At 34.8% G+C, this 18839-nt stretch overlaps 1 pseudogene; it reads right to left on the bottom strand.

The window, feature by feature from the left end:
* Nucleotides 1-3779: 3779 nt before the first annotated feature.
* Nucleotides 3780-17434, bottom strand: LOC107857952 (annotated as a pseudogene).
* Between the last annotated feature and the right edge of the window lie 1405 nt (nucleotides 17435-18839).

Consider the following 18839-nt stretch of genomic DNA (forward strand, 5'->3'; position numbering starts at 1 on the left):
ATGATATTTAGTTGTTTTGCTTTGTTTGGATGATGTTTATTTTATTTCTCTTTTTTTAGCCCTATCTTAGTAATTCACGACTATAACATGCCTTAAACCTTGCTGATCTTGTTAAAAAGTGATATCGTGTCACAATTGATGTATCTAAATAACGTTACAATGTTTGGATGGTGTTAATTAACCTACTATTATTTTATTTTATTTTATTTTTCTTTTTTGGTCATAATTTTAACTTGTCCATATATTCACTCAGTCTATCATAGACCTTTACGATGACCGAGAATCGATAAATCTATAATTTTATTTACATGTTCCAAAATCAACAATGACATAAATATACAATAAATTATTTGCTTAGTTTTTTATATCTTAAATGTTTTCTTACGTTGTCAATTTTAGTCCAATGTTCAATTGTTCGGTCCTTTATTTAGCATATGGGATGTAGGTCTAAAATAAATCTATAAGGTTTATGCAACACCATAGGAATGACCTTGCATCAATCAATTTATATAAAAATTAAAAGGAAATTAAAATGAAATGGAACAACTAAACAATACTTGAATATAAATTGAACACAATATAAGTTCATCACTATTACATATATCAATATAGGGACAAAAATCTAAAAAAAAAAAGAAGCAAAAAAGAAAGTTTTCATTTACAAAATTAAATCACCATGAAAGCTTTCGCAATGAAATTTTAGCAACAAAAAAAATACTAAACTACACTATATTACACTACTGGGATGTTGGGGGGAGGGTGATAAAATCGTTGGGGTTAAGATGGAGCCTCTCCGCTATGACCCGAAGGAAGTGACCCATTTGCTGAAGCTATTCGGATGCCTCTGAACAATGACAAGAGAAAGTCCAGATCACTCCTTAATCAAACCAGATCTTGGTTGCGGGTGATCCACATTCTGCTCATGGGTGGGAGATTATAAACCATTCTTGCCATTGTTCTAGTGTTTTTGTGATTATTGAGGAAGATTAAGTGAGTGCAAAATAAATCTCTAGTTTTCTTAAATAGACCAACAGAAAATTAGAGGGACCAATCGTTGCTCGACACATGTCATAGGTAGAGGAGGGGGCATGTGAGACTGAAAAATGAAAAAGCACGGTAGTCGAGTCAGTCGACTCTTTTCAACTGGGCACCTAATTCAATGCATCATGATGACATTGAATTGTTCAGTGTATTGAGAATAGGATTTAGTTAATAGACCACGAGAAAGGTTTATTATATATTATATGTTTAGAATTTACTACGTATACCATGCATCGATTGATTATATATTTAATAACTAGCACATTATAAAATGGTTGCTTGAGTTATGAATTCAGTGTATCTGCTTGGATGTATTTCCTTGAAACATAATGCAATTATGTATTCTACCTTCACAGCTTGATGTTAATACAGAGGAGATAATAGATACGGACAAGAACATTCAACCATGTTTTAGATCCTAAAGAAGTAGAAGATAGTTAAGCTTGAGAAATTTGTACTGGAAAGGAAATACATCACGCAAACCATAGAGAATTTATTCATGATATATTTTCTAGTGAAAGATAGGTAGCTGTCATAGACATGGATGAAAATGGATCTCACTTTCTTTGTAAGGTACCTCTCTGAATCTTTTGTTGACGGCGTATTTTATATTTTTCCTATTTTTTGGTGTAAATAGTAAATTTCTATCATATGATTTGGAGGTCAAAGGATTAGGACATGAGGTCATGGAATTGGATTGTGAAAATAGCCTCTTGCATAAATATAGTCTGAATCAGTCGAAATCTTTTTCAAGTGAAATACATGTCCAAATATATAACTTCAAACTTCCATATATTATTTTTCATCTTCAACTTCAAAAACTCTTTTTTAATGTTTCGACCAAATCTTTCTCCGAACTTCAATCTAGTTAATAGGATCCTAGTGCTTTTTATGGTCTGAATTTGAGGTATAACCAAATGCCATTGTGCATACAACTGATGATGAAAATAGTACCACAAAAAAAAAAGCTGATGCCAAACATATACATATTGGAGAATCCATCCTTTACTAAAGTTTATAAACTGGTTCAAGTAGAAGATTCTCGACTAAGATTACATATAACTCGGGGTCAAGGAATTTTTAAGGAACCATGGCAAGGTTTTCTGCGAAGCTTCAGATGTTGATAGCTCTCCTGAATTGGTGATGCTGACACAAACAATGGGAGTCAGTAGAATCTAAGGGTTTCAATGTAAAGTTTATCTATCATTCATTCTTGTAGATCAAAAGAAACTTCAATGAAGAAGACTATCATATAAGTTAAATGGTTCTTGATAAAACACCTAAATTTACATGTCGATTAGACTATCATATAGTTGCAGATTCTCCATATATAATTTACATAGAAAGAAATGATAAAATTGAACCTTAAGTTTTTATAAAGAAATTTTCATTATGGATTCAATCATCAATGGAATACACTAAATTTTCCTAGTGAATTCTATTATTCATATTTACTGCCAACTCAAGTTTCTCTTTAGAAATCCTGTACGGCTACTAAACCTCGAATTACTCTTAAGAATCCCTACATTTGACCAATAATCTAATGAGAAAGAGATAAAGCATTTGAGTCAATTTTCAAAAATAGGCAGTTAACAAGAAAGTCTGATTGCTTCATGTACAAGCAAACGATAAGAATTAATGCATATATATATGTACTAAGCTAACCGCTCACTTTAGAAGGTTGTCAATTTAGTCCACAATAAATGATGATTAAGTTTGCAAAATCATCATGTAAAATTTTCTTTGGACAGTCATTCCTATCGTCTCTAACATATAACCAACCTTTCAATGCCAAATAAATCAACTGCTCGTTTCGATCCCTTTATCATGACAATCAACCCCTATGGTTATTGATTCCTCTATTAATTATAACCAAGGAAATTTGATTAATAAAAGATAATAATGATAGTATAGTAAACTGAGTGGCTCTATACAACAAAAAAAATATATGTTGCAATAGATCACTATTATGTTGCAACAGATGACTAATTTGTTGGATATAGCTTGCTAGCTGATGTAACATGTAACAATTAAGTCATCTATTACAACAAATAAGGCCTCTATTGTAGCAGATCACTATTTTGTTACAACAGATGACTAATAAGTTGGATTCACCTTCTAGTTCTCTCTTAGTATTGCCACCTACAGTAACGTGTATCCAACAGATGAGTCATTTGTTGTAATAGATGAGTCATCTGTTGGATTTAGCTATTGGTTCTATCCGAGCTTTTACAGTTGTTGTAACAAGTATCCAACATTTTAAAAAGTCCATTTTAGTGAAAATATAATGGTTCTTGATAAACTGCGTAAATCTACATCTCTATTAATCTATCATACAGTTGTAGGTTTTCCACTATAGATTTTACATTAAAAGAAATGTTAAAAGTTAACCTCAAGTTTCTATAAAAGACATCAACATTACAGATTCAATCATTAATTGAATATACTAAAATTTTCCTATTGAATTCTATTCTTCATCTTCATTGCCAACTCAAGTGAGGCAATTATAGATCCTAGAAGGCAATTCTGATTAGTTAATAAAAATTGATTTCAATGCTATTTTTTTCTCTGTAGAACTCCTGTTCGGCTGCAAACAACTCAGGTTCCCAAAAGAATCCCTGCATTTGGCCAACAATCTAACAAGAAAGATATAAAGAATTTGAGCTAATTTACAAAAACGAGATGATTAACAAAAAAGTTTGATTTCTCATGTACAAGCAAACAAGAAGAATACTAACCTAACTGCTCGTTTTTGAAGATTGGTTACAAGCATTAGAGCATGTAGTAGGAACCATCCATGGTACGTGAGATATTTTCTAAAAATATGATAGAGACCTTCATACTTAACTATGGATTCAAGTATGTTATCCACTAACATAGAACATAAAGTATTCACTTCATTCTTGGATAAAAGTACATCTGAGTGAGATATCTTTTTCTCACTGGTTGTTTGATCTTGTCAACCTCCCATTTTGATATCATTGGATAGTAAACATGCATAATTCTTTCATGATCATTCCTTTAAGCTCGACTAATAGCTTGATTCTCTACTAAGGGATTCTAGAGAACGCTAAGCAAAACCATTCTTAAGGCCCCTATAAGACTTATTCCTTCTGAACAAGCTTTTGTCGGTGCAAGAAGCACATTTATATCACTCTTAGGGTCAATAGGAGAATTTATTGATATCTGCCGTTGTTTTACATCAAGTTTCCCATCCATATAGAGAATCTCTCAATCTAAAGTCCATTCTAAGAGAGAATTGAGTTGCTCCATGATCAGGTTCAGAGGATCAAGTAACTGACTAAATGTTATGACTCTCTTTTTTGTCCTACCATGGATCTGATCAATTCAATAACAAATTTCATTTTCACTATAATATCTGGATCTAATTGACATCTTATTTCATTTAGTTAGATTTTGAACTCAGAGAACTCCTTTCTCTTTGCCACTAAGGAAGGATGAACATAAATTTGAGATGCCAGATTTTGTTCGTAAAAGGAGTCTGGATTCTCTGGAATTCTTTTAAGCAACTCCTTCTACAAATATGTGGATTTCAGGCGTACCATTGTATCCCTTATGCTTGGAAGGCTTACCCTCTATACATTTTCACTACAATTATGACATATGGTGAAATAATATCCCTTAGCTCTTCCAATGCTCGGGCATTCTTGTCAATAGAATTGCTAAGGGAAGCTCATTTCTACTCCATATCAGCACCAGAATTTGGACTTACAATACAAAGAGTGTTGTATAGCTCTTTGATGTTATTTTGGAATGGAGTTCTAGAAAGAACTATGCAATTTTTATTTCAACCTTTTTCAATGCTTTCCACACAAGGCTTTGCACGTTTTGAGTAGTGTGCCCTTCTTCAGGACCAGAATACCAAGAAAATTTAAAATGATTTCTCTAGTCTTTTTGGCATAACCCTCTCATCTTCTCTCATAAAAATCTCGAACAAATTATAGTTGATTCCAAAATGCTCTTAATTTTCGCCCAAGATCTCAACATCACTATACGTATAAGGTTTGAATTTTTTTCGCAGGATGGGATAAACAATTAAAGACACCAATTATACCCTCATCTTACTGGAAAGACAAATCTTTGTTGTTCAAGTTGTAGAAGGCAATGCCCACCTTTTATTTCTGGAACTCGACTTTCCAATTAAGAAGCAAGCTAAATGGAGCAATGATTATTGGCTGACAATTTGTAATCACTTTCATAAATGACTAAAGAAATACAATGGTGAGTTGGGTTTTTCTAGTGCCAAGTGAATGTGAGATAATCCATCCTCCCTTACTATCGGATAGAGGCTCTCTCAGCCTCTCAAGAGCTAATCTCCATCTTGGTTTTACTACCCGAACTCAAATCCTCTATGTTGATGAAGATACATGGTAGTTTTTACACTTATAGGAACTAAATCCCAAATGGTTCCTTCTCCATAAATAGGAGAATCCTGGACCGTAGAAGAATTAAAAAATCTGAAGCCATCAATATCCAAGACTGATGGCAAGTCTTTAAACTATTTTCTTCCATACCCCCCTTGAGTTATCTAAGACTGCACATTACAACAGTTAAGAATTTAAGAGTGAATCAAAACTAAATATGAGAGCAAAGTTAAATAAAATCAAAGATCAGTATAAATATTAACTTATGAGCAAAGAAAACTCATAAACTAATTCCATTTAGTGCTGTAAACTTTTAGCCACAACAAAAGCTATTACTGTCACTACAATAAAAAACAAAATCTATTAAATCAATAAGACCATATGTTGTAAATTAAAATGGATAGCAGTTGCTAAGACAAATCTTGTACACTTACAAAAAAAGAAAGGTGTAATTTTTCTCCAAAACCACATGGGAACAAACTTTATAGATAAGTACAATTTGTTCATCTAGAAAAAAATGTTGGTTCCTTGTATGATAGCCACATATTTGTCCACTCTACATCAGAAAAACCAATGGATTTGTAAAGCCAATAGTTGATTCTGAGGTACACCTATCCATTACATCAAAAAGACTATCCATTTTCTTTTCCTAATCTTTTTCTCTGGGGGGCGGGGGGAGGGGGGGAGGTTCCTTGTATTCAAATTGGAATATTAAAGAGAGTGTATCTTTGATAGGAACCTGTTCTTTCTCTTCATGAAAAATGATTTTATCACAATCAACACCATGTACTATAGAGTAAACAAAACACTTCACAAATTTCGATTCTTTAACAAAATACTTCACAAATTTTGATTCTTTGAGAGTCTTCTTCTAAGTTTTCAAAGAGTAATAGTTGGTACTAAATCATTAACCTCACAGTCCTCTTCAGACAAGGATTCAGACTAGCGATGGGTCCAAATGAGATTTTGGTGGATTTTTAAAAGTACATAAAAGAGGCTGGTATGGAGTGGTTGACTCTATTGTTTAACATAATTTTTTAGATGGAAAGGATGCCTGAAGCTTAGAGATGGAGTACGATTATTCCATTGTATATAAATAAGGGCAAAATTTAGGATTGCAACAATTATAGAGGTATCAAGTGTTGAGTCACACAATAAAGGTTTAGGAGAGGGTGGTAGAGTTGAGGTTGCAGATTTATTACTATTTCTAAAAATTAGTTTGTATTTATGCCAGGGCACTCTACTACTAAAGCCATCCATATTTTCGAGATACTGGTGGAGCGGTATAGGGAAAGGAAGAACGATTTACACCTGGTGTTTATCGACTTAGAGAAGGCCTATGAGAGAGTTCCAGGGAGTTTATTTGGAGGCATTAGGAGGCTAGAGGTGTACCTATAGTGTATGTTAGGGAGATTAAGGATATGTACGATGAAACCAAGACTCAGGTTAGGATGGGGAAGGGGACTCCGATACCAGTTGAAACTGATAATTTGGTGTTTCCCACAAGTCATGAGAATCCAATACTGCTATCATTGTTCATTGGGAATTAATAATCATAGTGATCACAACCCTATTTTATATCTATAATTGATTTAAACCATTGAAATTTTAGCTTTGGATTCTGAAGCAAGTCGAAACTTTAATTATTGTTTGATTGATAACACCCCCCATTTTATCTTTTTGCAATATTTGTTTAAATTCAACTTGTAGCTATAGTTTCAAATTAGTTTAATCGCCACTCACATTATTCCTCATGGATTTGACCCCGACTCCGAAGTTGGGTTATACATTGACAACGATCACTCACACCCATTCAAGAGTGCAATTTGAGCTTTATCAAAAATGGCGCCGTTGCCAGAAATAATTTGGCGTATTGAGTTGGTTTGGAATTTTTGCCTACTTGCTTGAATTTAAACTTGTAAATATTTATTTTTAGATTTCTTTTATTTCTTGTGTCAGGTAGATTTTTATTTTAGTTTACTTATTACTATGGCATGGTGGAATGAGCATGAGCTTGGTGGTTGAAAATCTTATCTTGATGATCCATGTCCATATTGTGATGGACCTCACTTTTGGCAAGATTATAGATATGCTCCCTAGAGAGAGATATGTGCACCATCTCTATCCTACCAGGAGTATGATTGTTTTTTATGTGGTGGTCAAGATGGACATTGGAGTGATTGCCCAAATGCCCCCTCCCCCTATTGCGCTAACCCAAATTCTAGTTCTTCTTATGAGTTTGATAGGTCTTATGGTTAATAAAAGGAAGAATGAAGCACCAAAAAGAGTGGTATTGAGTCTATGTTTCAACGAATGTTGCATCTCCAAAAATAAATGTATGATATTGTAGTTATATGCGTCAAGACATGAAGCCAATCATTCATGAGGAGATGGATATAGTCGTCAATCATTCAAAGCGTTCTTCTATGTTATGTTTAGATGATATCTTGTCTGTAGAATCATTTAAAATAATGAAAGAGTGTGAAGATAAGGAGCATGAACCCTATATTAATGTTGAGCAACCATCAGTGATTTTCCAACCAACCATGAGAGATGATGCCATGATTGAGGACGTGGTTCTAGAGACAAAAGAAAAAACCAAGAAAATCTCTATTAAAGACTCTAGCCCAATTCAAAGTGAAGATGTAGAGAAGGTGAATAAAAGTGAGTGTGTAGTAGATAGTGTAAATTTTGAAGAAGGATTGATTGGGCCTCATTCAAAGAACTTTTCTACATTATGTTTAGATGACATCTTGTTTGTGGAATCATTTAAAATAGTAGAAGAGCATGAAAATGAGGAACAAGAATCCTATATTCTTGATTTTACATTAGACAAGCAACATAAAAACACACCTCACTTTAAGGCCAAGTGGTTTACCACATTGTAAGGTCTCGCAAAGTTCTCTCGTAGTTTGAGCCTTAGGGTATGTCGAATAAGACGTGATTCCAGCCCTAAAAGATTGAGAAGTGGATTTCTAAGTGAGTATCGTGCTAACCATGTAGAATTTCCCTAATTTCGACTTTTTCTCATGTGGGAAATCTTATAAGCTTTCCATCGATATAAGATTTGCCCAAATCGGACACTCGGGTAAGAAGTTATGGCCAATTTAAGCCTTCGTCATAAAAATTACGTCATTTGAGAGCCTAGCACATCGCGGAGAGGGTGCATTTAGCAATTGTGAATTTCAGGTGGCACTCTGCGATAGTGGCGCATCGCAGAGGAGTCTGAGGTCCCAACAAGTGGGAAAATGCATTGCTCCGCATTACGGAGGTTGTCAATTTCCTAATTGTCATTTTGCAGAGAGCCAATGCGATTAGTGGCGCATCGCGGAGGCCTTCAAAATCGGGTTCCAGTTTAATTTTTCCAGTTTTGCACAAACATTTAAAAGGGCATTTTGGACCTTTTTCCAAGCCTAAAAAATCGTGGAAACACTAGATTAAACCCATTTGCAAGCATTCTATGAGGGTTTTATAAAGTATCCTCTCAACAAGAACCCTAAATACTCAAAACCTCTTCCATAAATCTTAAGAATCCACCATTGGATTTTTGAAATTGAGTCAAGATTCTAGGTTCCCAAGTGAAGGGTCTTAAGAACCCTCATTCTAGAGCAAGAGTAGAGTTCCAAAAGTGAGAGTTCTTCTTAAGCTTCAAATTCAAGGTATGTGGGGTTTTGAACTTGGGTAAACCTTTCACCCTTGTACCCAAAATGTTTATTTACATCATGATTTTGCTGAAATTATGGGTTTTTTTACATGAGTTTGAATTGGGGTTTTCACCCATATTTATTGAATGCATTATGTTGATATTTCTCATGAATTGAGAGTTAAATGGCATGATTTCTACATGTTTTATTGAGTTTTTACAGTTGGATAAACCCCATGACTTTACTCCTTGAGAATTTTATATTTGAAATATTGACATATTGAAGCATATGACTACATTAAGATTTTGAGATGAATTGCTGAAATTTCCAGATTTCCACATGATTTATGAATCTATTATATATTATGCTTTTGATAAGCTTTAACTTGAAATTGAACTATGGGTTAGTAAGCCCTATTTGAGACTTTTGAAATTATGAATTCTCGTGCTATAAGCACCCATTATTTGAGTATTTTGAGATGGTTGAAAATTAAATTAACCTAATGGTCCAAAAGCTTTGAAATCCACTTTACTATACGAGATTATTGATTTGATTAATGGGTTCATGGTAAACCATGAGATTGTTCTAAAAGTAGATTTTTATGAGATGATCGCAGGTAATCTAAAGGGAGTAGTATTTAGCACCAAACGGGTAAGCTACTATGGTTTCTTACCCCAAAAACTACGTGCCACCGTAGGATATGAGCCAAAGGCTGATTATATTATGATTATGAGTGGGCTGAGGCTGATTTGATTATGTGGGCCTGAGGCTGATTTTCGTTTAGTGATCACTAGACCTAGGTTATACTCCTTGGCAAGAGTATGACGCTCCTCCCACACATAGGGTCTCTTCCTTAGGAGGACAAAACGTTGGACTCCATGTAGCTTACATGGTTTATGTCGGTTATGAGAACCTTCCTTGCCTTTCGAACTTCGAAATTAAATGCTTATTTTCCTTCCTTATAAGCTATTTTCCCTAAATGGTTTAAGTGCAAAGATATTCCCTAATCAAGGTATTGATTTGAGATGAGATATTTTCTAAAGTGAATGAAATGAATTCAAGTATGTTTTCAAGTAATATGATTTCGAATTCCAAGTATATGACTTTCTAAATGACTGTGAAGTGTTGAGCATTGAAGAACTTTTACTCTCTTGAGATATATGCATGACTTGAAAGTGTGGTTTGAAATCCCTTAGCCTTTGGCCATTGAGAGTAAGAGAAGGTTTCCGATTTTGAAGTTAACCAATAATGACTCACGAGATTGTGTTACATGCTTCATTCTACATAACTTATGATTTTTATATTTTATACTTGTTCAAGCTATATGAGTTATCTCATTATGCATACATGATTTGATTGAAGAAAATATTGTTACTAATTTATACATATGCATGCACCCCCACATACTCAGTACATTCCAAAGTATTGATCCACATATATGTCTATGTGCTACATTGTGTCATAATGTAGATTCAGGTGCTCAGTCCCAGCCTCACCCGTGATTCTTCAAGCACCTTGCCTATATTTTCTAGAGTGGTGAGTCCTCCTGGGTCGAGGACCGATCTTTAGATGTTTACTGTGCTTGAGAGACTATGTTTTATCTTCAGTTCATTTTGAGTCAGTTGGGGTCTGTCCCAATGGCTCTCTAGATTTTGATTCATAGAGGCTTTGTCAGACTAGTATCTGACTTGTGATATATGAGAGGGATCAGTATTATGGTTTTGTTGAGATTTCTCTATGTTGTGGTCATATGAACCAATTATCCTTTCTTATTTCCTTTCTTGTGATATGGCTATGCGAGTGTTTAAGTCTATCCTTATCTTGAATTGGGTGTTTTTGGGTAGAAACCAGCTCTAAGCGTTAGCTTGGGGATACTTTTAGCCTTAAGAACCGTGTGACGTCCCGAGAAGCAATTTTGGGTCGTTACAATGCTCAATCCATTACTCGACTTCTTAATTTTTGTACCACCCCCTATGATCGAGGCAAGAAGATGGACTCTAAGTTGGGTGTGAAATTCTTATCCTCAAGGTAGAGAAAAAGCTGAGTTGGGTCGTGCCACGATACTAAATTAGGCACTTCTTCAGAGGCGACCCAAGGTATTTTGTTGTTTGTATTCATATTAAGTGATTAACATCAAATCTTCGGACAAATGGTGCCATAGGTATGTTTCTAACTCTATTGTTTTGGTTTGACGCATTGGTGACATTGCATGATTTTAAGTTGAGGGTAGGGCTACTTGTGGGTGTTGATGTCCTCTTGTGGTTTTTGTCGTCGTGCCTCTTTTTCTCGGAGTCTTGTTCCTAGTAGAGCTGGCATGTTTAGACATATTTGTGATGTGTTGTGGTTAACTGGCGGAAGAATAAGTATCTAGGTCAGTTGACATATTTTTGTTGATTTTTCTTGGAATGATAAATACTTCTTCAATTGTCTATCTGGTAACTGTGTGATGTGCATCTATATGTGACTACTGTGAATCTTTTTATGGCATTAGTACTAGGGACATGATAATCACTACTAACAATTACATGAACTGAATGGGTAGTAGCTTGTGATGTACCTTTGTGCCATGTGTGTGTGAGATACTACTTAGTTCCCATTGTGTGTTAAATCTAGAACTTGCCCGGTTGGTCTTGCCTTGGTTGTAGGATAGCGGTTAGGAAAGGATCATTGGCCATTGTTGATATTAGTCCACTTTTAGCCTAAATGAACTTCCATGTGTGAATAATATCCTTTGATCCTGATTTTGAGTCTGCATGCCTATTTTTATTATACCTATCACCTTCTTATTTGTATCACAATGAACCTGTTTTAGCCCTGGTCCTCCTTGGACATTGTGCACTTTGACTTAGGTAAATAGCCTAAGTTGAGGGTGGTTATCATAGGAGTGCGTAATGTAAAGTGAGTATGAAAAAGGGTAATAAAAAAAATAGGCAAGGCTGGGTGTGGTAGAAAAAGAATGAGAAAAGAAAAGTTGTGAAAAAAAGAAAATGAATGAATAAAAACTGCACCCAACTTGAATGTGCTTTAATCAAGAAAGGGATAAATGAGGTAAAGGTTGATAAGTGAGACCCCAAAAATAGTGTAGTGCCAAGGAGGCTTAGTTACTTTAACTATCCTTGTGTATCATACCAGCCCCAAGCCTACATTACAAGCTGAAGAAAAATCCTATAGTGATCCTAACTTAACTGTCTGAAAGCTTCGGTAATGAAAATAAGGGCAAGCTTATGGTATTTGGCATGCATTGACTGAAACTTCTTTTTGAGAGTGTCTCTTGAACTTCCCCGCATTGACATGCTTGAGTTCACATATAAGTGAGGAGGGACTTCTTTATTGTAAGGGCACATCAGTTGCATTTCTAGTTGCCTACTTATTTGGGAAGTGTAATTTGTATATAGGCATGGTTATTGTTGCTAATTTGATGCCATATTTTTATTCTTGTGTGTCGCATTGTTGATCTTCATTGATATACACAGTTGGATTTAGATTGATTGAAGTTGGAGATGGTAAATATGTTTTGAGCTAAAATGGATGATTGACTGCCGAATGTGCTTTGTATCCTCTTAGTTATGTTTTAGTTGTTTGAGGACAAGCAATTGTTTTAAGTTGAGGGTGTTGATGTATGCACAAATGCTAACACATTTAAGGCTTTTAACTGAGAATAATTGCAAAGTGTTAAGCAACTTTTATCATTTTTGATTGTTTTCTCTTTGATATTGCAGTAAAAGTCAAGATGCAAGAGAACTAGCAATAATGGAAGTAAAAAAATTCATTTCTAAGCTAGTAGAAAGGGAAGTATAGATGACAACTTGTCTGATACGTCGTTAGCTTTGTGATAAGCTATCAGAGTTGCTGTCAGCCTTAGACAGAGAATAGGATTCAGCTAGAAGAAGTAACGATGATCTATGATAAGCCATCAAGCTTGTCGTTGGGCTTAGGCAGGGAATGGGACTTGAAGTGAAGAAGCAACGACAATTCTAATAAGTCGTCACTTGTCTGATAGGCCGTCAGGATTCATCGTCAGCTAAAGACAGAACTTGTTCAAATGTGAAGAGGAGCTGATGACATTCTTGATAAGGCATCAGACTCCTGATAAGCCATCACACATGTCATCGTCTATCCGAGAAAATATTGTGATCTGTGATTTTGTTTCTAGAATTAGGCTGAAGTATTTAAAGCATATGTTAGGGTTTTCTAATGATCTATAACTTATTCCAAAGGAAAAGACACCTCTATTTGGGGCTCTAAACTTAGAATTCAATTTTCAATTATTTGATTGAGTTGTGGGATATTCTTATTGAACTTTGAAGAGAATCAACTTCAGACTTCATCTTTTATAAGTTTAATTTCTCTAATGATGAATACAATAGTTGCTATCTCTTTCTATATCATGTGGAACTAAAACCCACAACTGGGGTTGTGGGATCTATGATTATTCCTCCATGGATTTAATAGTTGGTTAGGGTTTGAGTAATTGTGGGGACATCTTGATAATTCCTTTGTAATGATAGTTATCTATTGGTTGCAAATAATAGATCCCGCCATATGTTGATTTTCTCGAACTAAGAAATAAACTAAAGGTAGCGAATTATCAATGAGGATTTGGGAAGGTTAAGTTCTCATCTAATGATTAATGTTCTAACAAGATTGATCAACTCGTGATAAAATCCAAATGAATAGAATGTTTTCCTAAGTTCGAGAGAATTAGGGAGTTCAACATCTAGGTAGGTTGAGAAACACTTAGATGGACTGTTGAAACTGATAATTGAGTGTTTCCCATGAGTCATGAGAATCCAATACTGCTTTCATTGTTCATTGGGAATTAATAATCATAGTGATCATAACCCTAGTTTCTCTCTATCATTGATTTGAACCTTTGAAATTTTAGCTTTGAGTTCTGAAGCAAGTCGAAACTTTAATTATTGTTTGATTGATAAAACCCCCTATTTTATATTTTTGCAACATTTGTTTATATTCAACTTGTAGCTATAGTTTCAAATTAGTTTAATTTCCACTCACATTGTTCCTTGTGGATTCGACCCCAACTCCAGAGTTGGGTTATATATTGACAACGATCGCTTACACCCATTCAAGAGTGTAATTTGAGCATTATCAACAAGGTTCGACTATACCATAAAACTAAAATAAGTCTAATTATTAGAGTGAAATACGTCTTCTGGAGACGGAGGGCTCATCAATATCTGAAGATGGTATGAATACTCCTAGTACTGCATGAATAGTGAGCATACGGAGTCTGCTCATGAAATGATGTAGTGTCAAAAAAGGTGAATACATTAAAGTTTATTGACAGGTAAAATAGTGGAGGAAAGCCTAACGTGTATATCATATATATGAAACTGAAACTAGGCTGAATAGGAGGACATAAAAAAATAACTGAACAAGAGAATGATTAACATTATTTATGTTACTTTTGAACTAGATGGTATTTCCGACATCATATACATATATTGGGTTCAAGTTGAATGTGTGAACTAAAAATGGAGGGAATAATTTGGAGGTAAGTGAGCATTCACGTAAAGGAAAGTCTAGTTCTCCCACATTGGTGGGAGAAAGCAACTTTCTTGTTTTGTTTTTAAGAAACACACCTTCATATGGATAGTGAGGCAAAAACAAAGAGATGCCTCGCGCCGTAGTCATCGTCACTCGCTCGATTTTGGCTTCGGCTTCGGCTTCATCTTTAGAAAATAATTGAGATATTAATTTGTTAGACAAAGTTTATTTAAAATTTGGAAAACAAGTGAAAATTTTAATCCAAATCCAATGAAATTTTTTTTCTCAATGTGCAGATGTGTTTTGGATGCTATGAAAGTGCATACGCAACACACCTCAAAGGGACGCGACCCTTCGAAGAAGTGACACACTATTTTCAAAAAAGGGTGACCTGCACGCGCAGGTCAGGTGCAGACCTGGTGCAGGTCCAGTGCAAAACCACTAGAATGGACAAAAGGTCACCTAAGGTAATAGGTCAGGCGCAGCTACAACACAGACCAAGCACAGGTGACATGACTGTTCAGAAATGACGCCTCTTTCCATGAACCATTGCTTCCTTTATGAAGGGAAACTTAGTTTCTATAAATACCTGAACTTCTCCTCAGGCATAGGTACGATTTTAAGAGATAAAAACATTCTTCTTCTTCTAAAAAAAACTCTATCTAGAGAGGGGTTGAGAGAATATCGAAGGGAATGGGTTTAGGGCCTATGACAAGTCAGCATGGTGGTAACTCTACCTAATAGACTGGAGATCCAAAGAGCTACGTTCAAGAAGATCAAACAAAGTTGTAACTGACGGTTCAACATTGTCAATATACTCAACCCATTTTAATGAGGTAGACAATGTTTAGGAAACAAGGATAAGGCTTATGGTGGGAAGCTTTTTAATGGTTATCTAAATATGACAAATTTGATCAAATAGTTTAATCGATAGGATTGAACATTTAGAAATCACCTATGTTAGGGTAAAGCAGAAGTCGCTTCTAGGAGAATGTTACTAAAGGCCTATTCTTTATGCTCTTATGAAACTATGACTATTCATGTCTGAAATGAACAAAACCATGAGAATCATAAACAGTAAAAGGTTGGTTGTGTGAAATATGTTGTCTAGGTGTATATTAAAGTTCGACGATTCAAAAATATCAAGTTTATCAATTGACCGAGTGCATCCGATGCATGTTCACTATGGAAAGTTCAAAGAGAAACCCACTTATCCATATACTATCAGTCTTTACTTTTTGATCACATACTTATCCATAAATTTTTGATAAGACAGCCATTCCCCATTCATGTGGGGCATTGTTGGGTTCAAGTTGAATGTGTGAATAAAAAATGAAGGGAATAATTTAGAGAAAAAGTGAGCATTCACATAAAAAAAAGTCTAGTTCTCCCATATTGGTGGGAGAAAACAACTTTTTTGTGTTTTTATTAAGAAACACACTTTTATATGGATAGTGAGGCAAGAAAAAAGATATGCCTCACACTATTGTTGTCGTCGCTCACTCAGTTCAGCTTCAGTTTTGGCTTCAGATTTAGATTTAGATTTGTCAAATGATCGATCGAGACATTATTTTTTTGGACAAAGTTTATCTGAAATTTGGAAAACAAGTGAAATTTTTAATCCAAAAATCAAATGAAAATGTTTTTCTCCATGTGCGGATGCATTTTGAATGCCATGCAAGCGCATACATAATGCACCTCGAAGGGACACGACCCTTTGAGAAAGTGACACGCTGTTTCAAGAAAGGGGTGACCTGCGCATGCAGGTCAGGCACAGACCTGGCACAGGTCCAGGGCAGAAGCCACAGGAATGGCCAAAAGGTTACCTGCAGCCACAGGTCAGGCGTAACTCCAACGTAGACTGGGCGCAAGTGATGTTATTATTCAAAAATGATGCCTCTTTCCATGAACCATTGCTTTCTTTTTGAAAGGACACTTAGTGGTTATAAATACCTGAACTTCTTCTCAGGTATAGGTATGATTTTAAGAGCTGAAATATTGTTTTTCTTCTCAAAAACTCTATTGTGATCATCAACCGTTGAGTGTGTTCAAAGATTCTAAAGTTTTGACGTACCGCTACTTTCATAAAGTAAACTATTTTATCCTGGGAGGAAAGATTTCATAACCTTGGATGCTTGAGGGGAATAAACTCCTTAAGAACACACTGTGAAGTCAGTGGACTTGGTTCTAAATTCCGCTTCATCTTTATTTTTTTAAAAGCTGATAAACATACTTCATTTGATAGTTTATTTTGATTATTCATTTGAGATTGTGTTGAAGGTGTTGAACTTCATTGTTGTTCTCAAAAACTTGTTCTTGAACTTAGGTTGAAGTTTATATTAAAAACATACAGATTGTGTACCCGAAATAACAATCTTAAGGACTTTAGTATAATCTATATTATTTGATTTCTGGAGATTAAAATATATTGCTTTCTACTCTATTTGAACTTAACAAGTGATTTGAAGACATAAAAACTTCATTACAAGTCAAAGGTCATTCGATTAATGCTTAGAAGAATATAAAAACTTCATTGTTAAAATAGAAACAGGTGGTGTTTAAAGTTGTTACAACTTTATAATTAGTATTCTTATATACTAAGTTGATTGTCTTTTTTTGACAAAAAAATGACTACTATTGGTTATGCAACTGATGGTGTGACAAGTGTAGCAGCAATAAATGTTGCTACAACAAGCCGCACAAGTGTTACGCCTGAAATGGCACCTGCGAAGAAACCCAAAAAATTTTTAGGTGTAGATTTTAAACGCTGACAAATTCTTCTAATGGAGGCATGGAAACATCAGACAAAGATGCTCCAAAATTTCCCAAAGATACATCAGACAAAGAGCGGTTCATTATAATGGAGGCATAGAAACATTCAACTTTCTTATGCAATAATTATATCCTAAGCGTCTTCCAAGATGATATGTACAATGTGTACAGTGGAATAAAGACTTTGAAAAAGTTACAGAATGTGATGGAATGAAAATATATAACTGAGGATGTCGGAACTAAAAGGTTCTTTGTTGCAAAGTTCCTTGACTACAAAATAATTGACAGTAAGACTGTTGTATCTCAAGTATAGGAATTGCAAGTAATCATCCACAATCTCCTTGCTAAAGGTATGAATTTAGTAAATACCTTGTTTGAACATATTAAGTGTGTTCTTAGTACTCACATGACCTTTGATGTAGGTTTGATTGTGAACGAGGCATTTCAAGTAGCAGCCAAAATAGAGAAGTTGCAACCTTTGTGGAAGGACTTCAAAAATTACTTAAAATACAAAAAAGAAGGAGATGTCAGTCAAAGACCTCATTGTGAGGTTGTACATTGAGGAATATAACAAAAGCTATAAAGAAGAGGTCGAAAGGAATTCTGCAATCATTGGAGCCAACATTATAGAAGACGACCCTAACAACTCAAAGAAATGGAAGAAAGTTGGACAACAAAGCAATCCGCCAATGAAGAAATTCAAGGAAAATACTTTAATTGTAGCAACATTAGCCACAAGTTAGTAGATTGTCGTGCCCAAAAGAAAGGCAAGAAGAAGGATTAAGCCAACATGTTTGAATCCAAAAATAAAATGGATGATCTATGGGCCATTCTTTTCGAATGTAACTTGGAGGGAAATCCTAGAGATTGGTGGATAGATTCTGGTGCCACCCGCCTTGTCTGTACCAACAAAGACTTGTTTGCTTCATATTCTCCGATTCAAGATAAGGAGAAGATCTATATGGCAAACTCTGCAACAACAAAGGTTGAAGGGATGGGAAAAATCTACTTTAAAATGATGTCGAGCAAAGTATTGACTCTCAACAGTGTCCTTTTTGTACCAGAGTTGAGAAAGAAATTGATTTCCATATCACTTCTGACCAAAAATGGATTCAAATGTATATTTTCCTTTGATAAGGTTGTAATTTGCAAAGGGGAAGTGTATATAGGAAAAGTTTACCTCACCGAGGGCCATTTTAAGATGAATGTAATGACTATTGGAATTAATAAAAGTTTTTTTCTTCTTACTTGCTTGAGTCTAATGAATTGTGGCATGAACGATTAGGACATGTCAATTGCAAAAATTTGCGAAAATTGATTAACTTAGAACTTTTTCTAAACTTTGAGTGCAATAAATCAAAATATCAAACGTGTATGGAATCAAAGTATTCTAAGCATCCATATAAGTCCATGAAACGAATTACAATCCCTTAGACTTAATCCACATAGACATTTGTGATATAAAGTCAACACCATCTCGTGGTGGAAA

The sequence above is a fragment of the Capsicum annuum genome, chromosome 2, assembly GCF_002878395.1.
Source record: "Capsicum annuum cultivar UCD-10X-F1 chromosome 2, UCD10Xv1.1, whole genome shotgun sequence".
Taxonomy (NCBI): domain Eukaryota; kingdom Viridiplantae; phylum Streptophyta; class Magnoliopsida; order Solanales; family Solanaceae; genus Capsicum; species Capsicum annuum.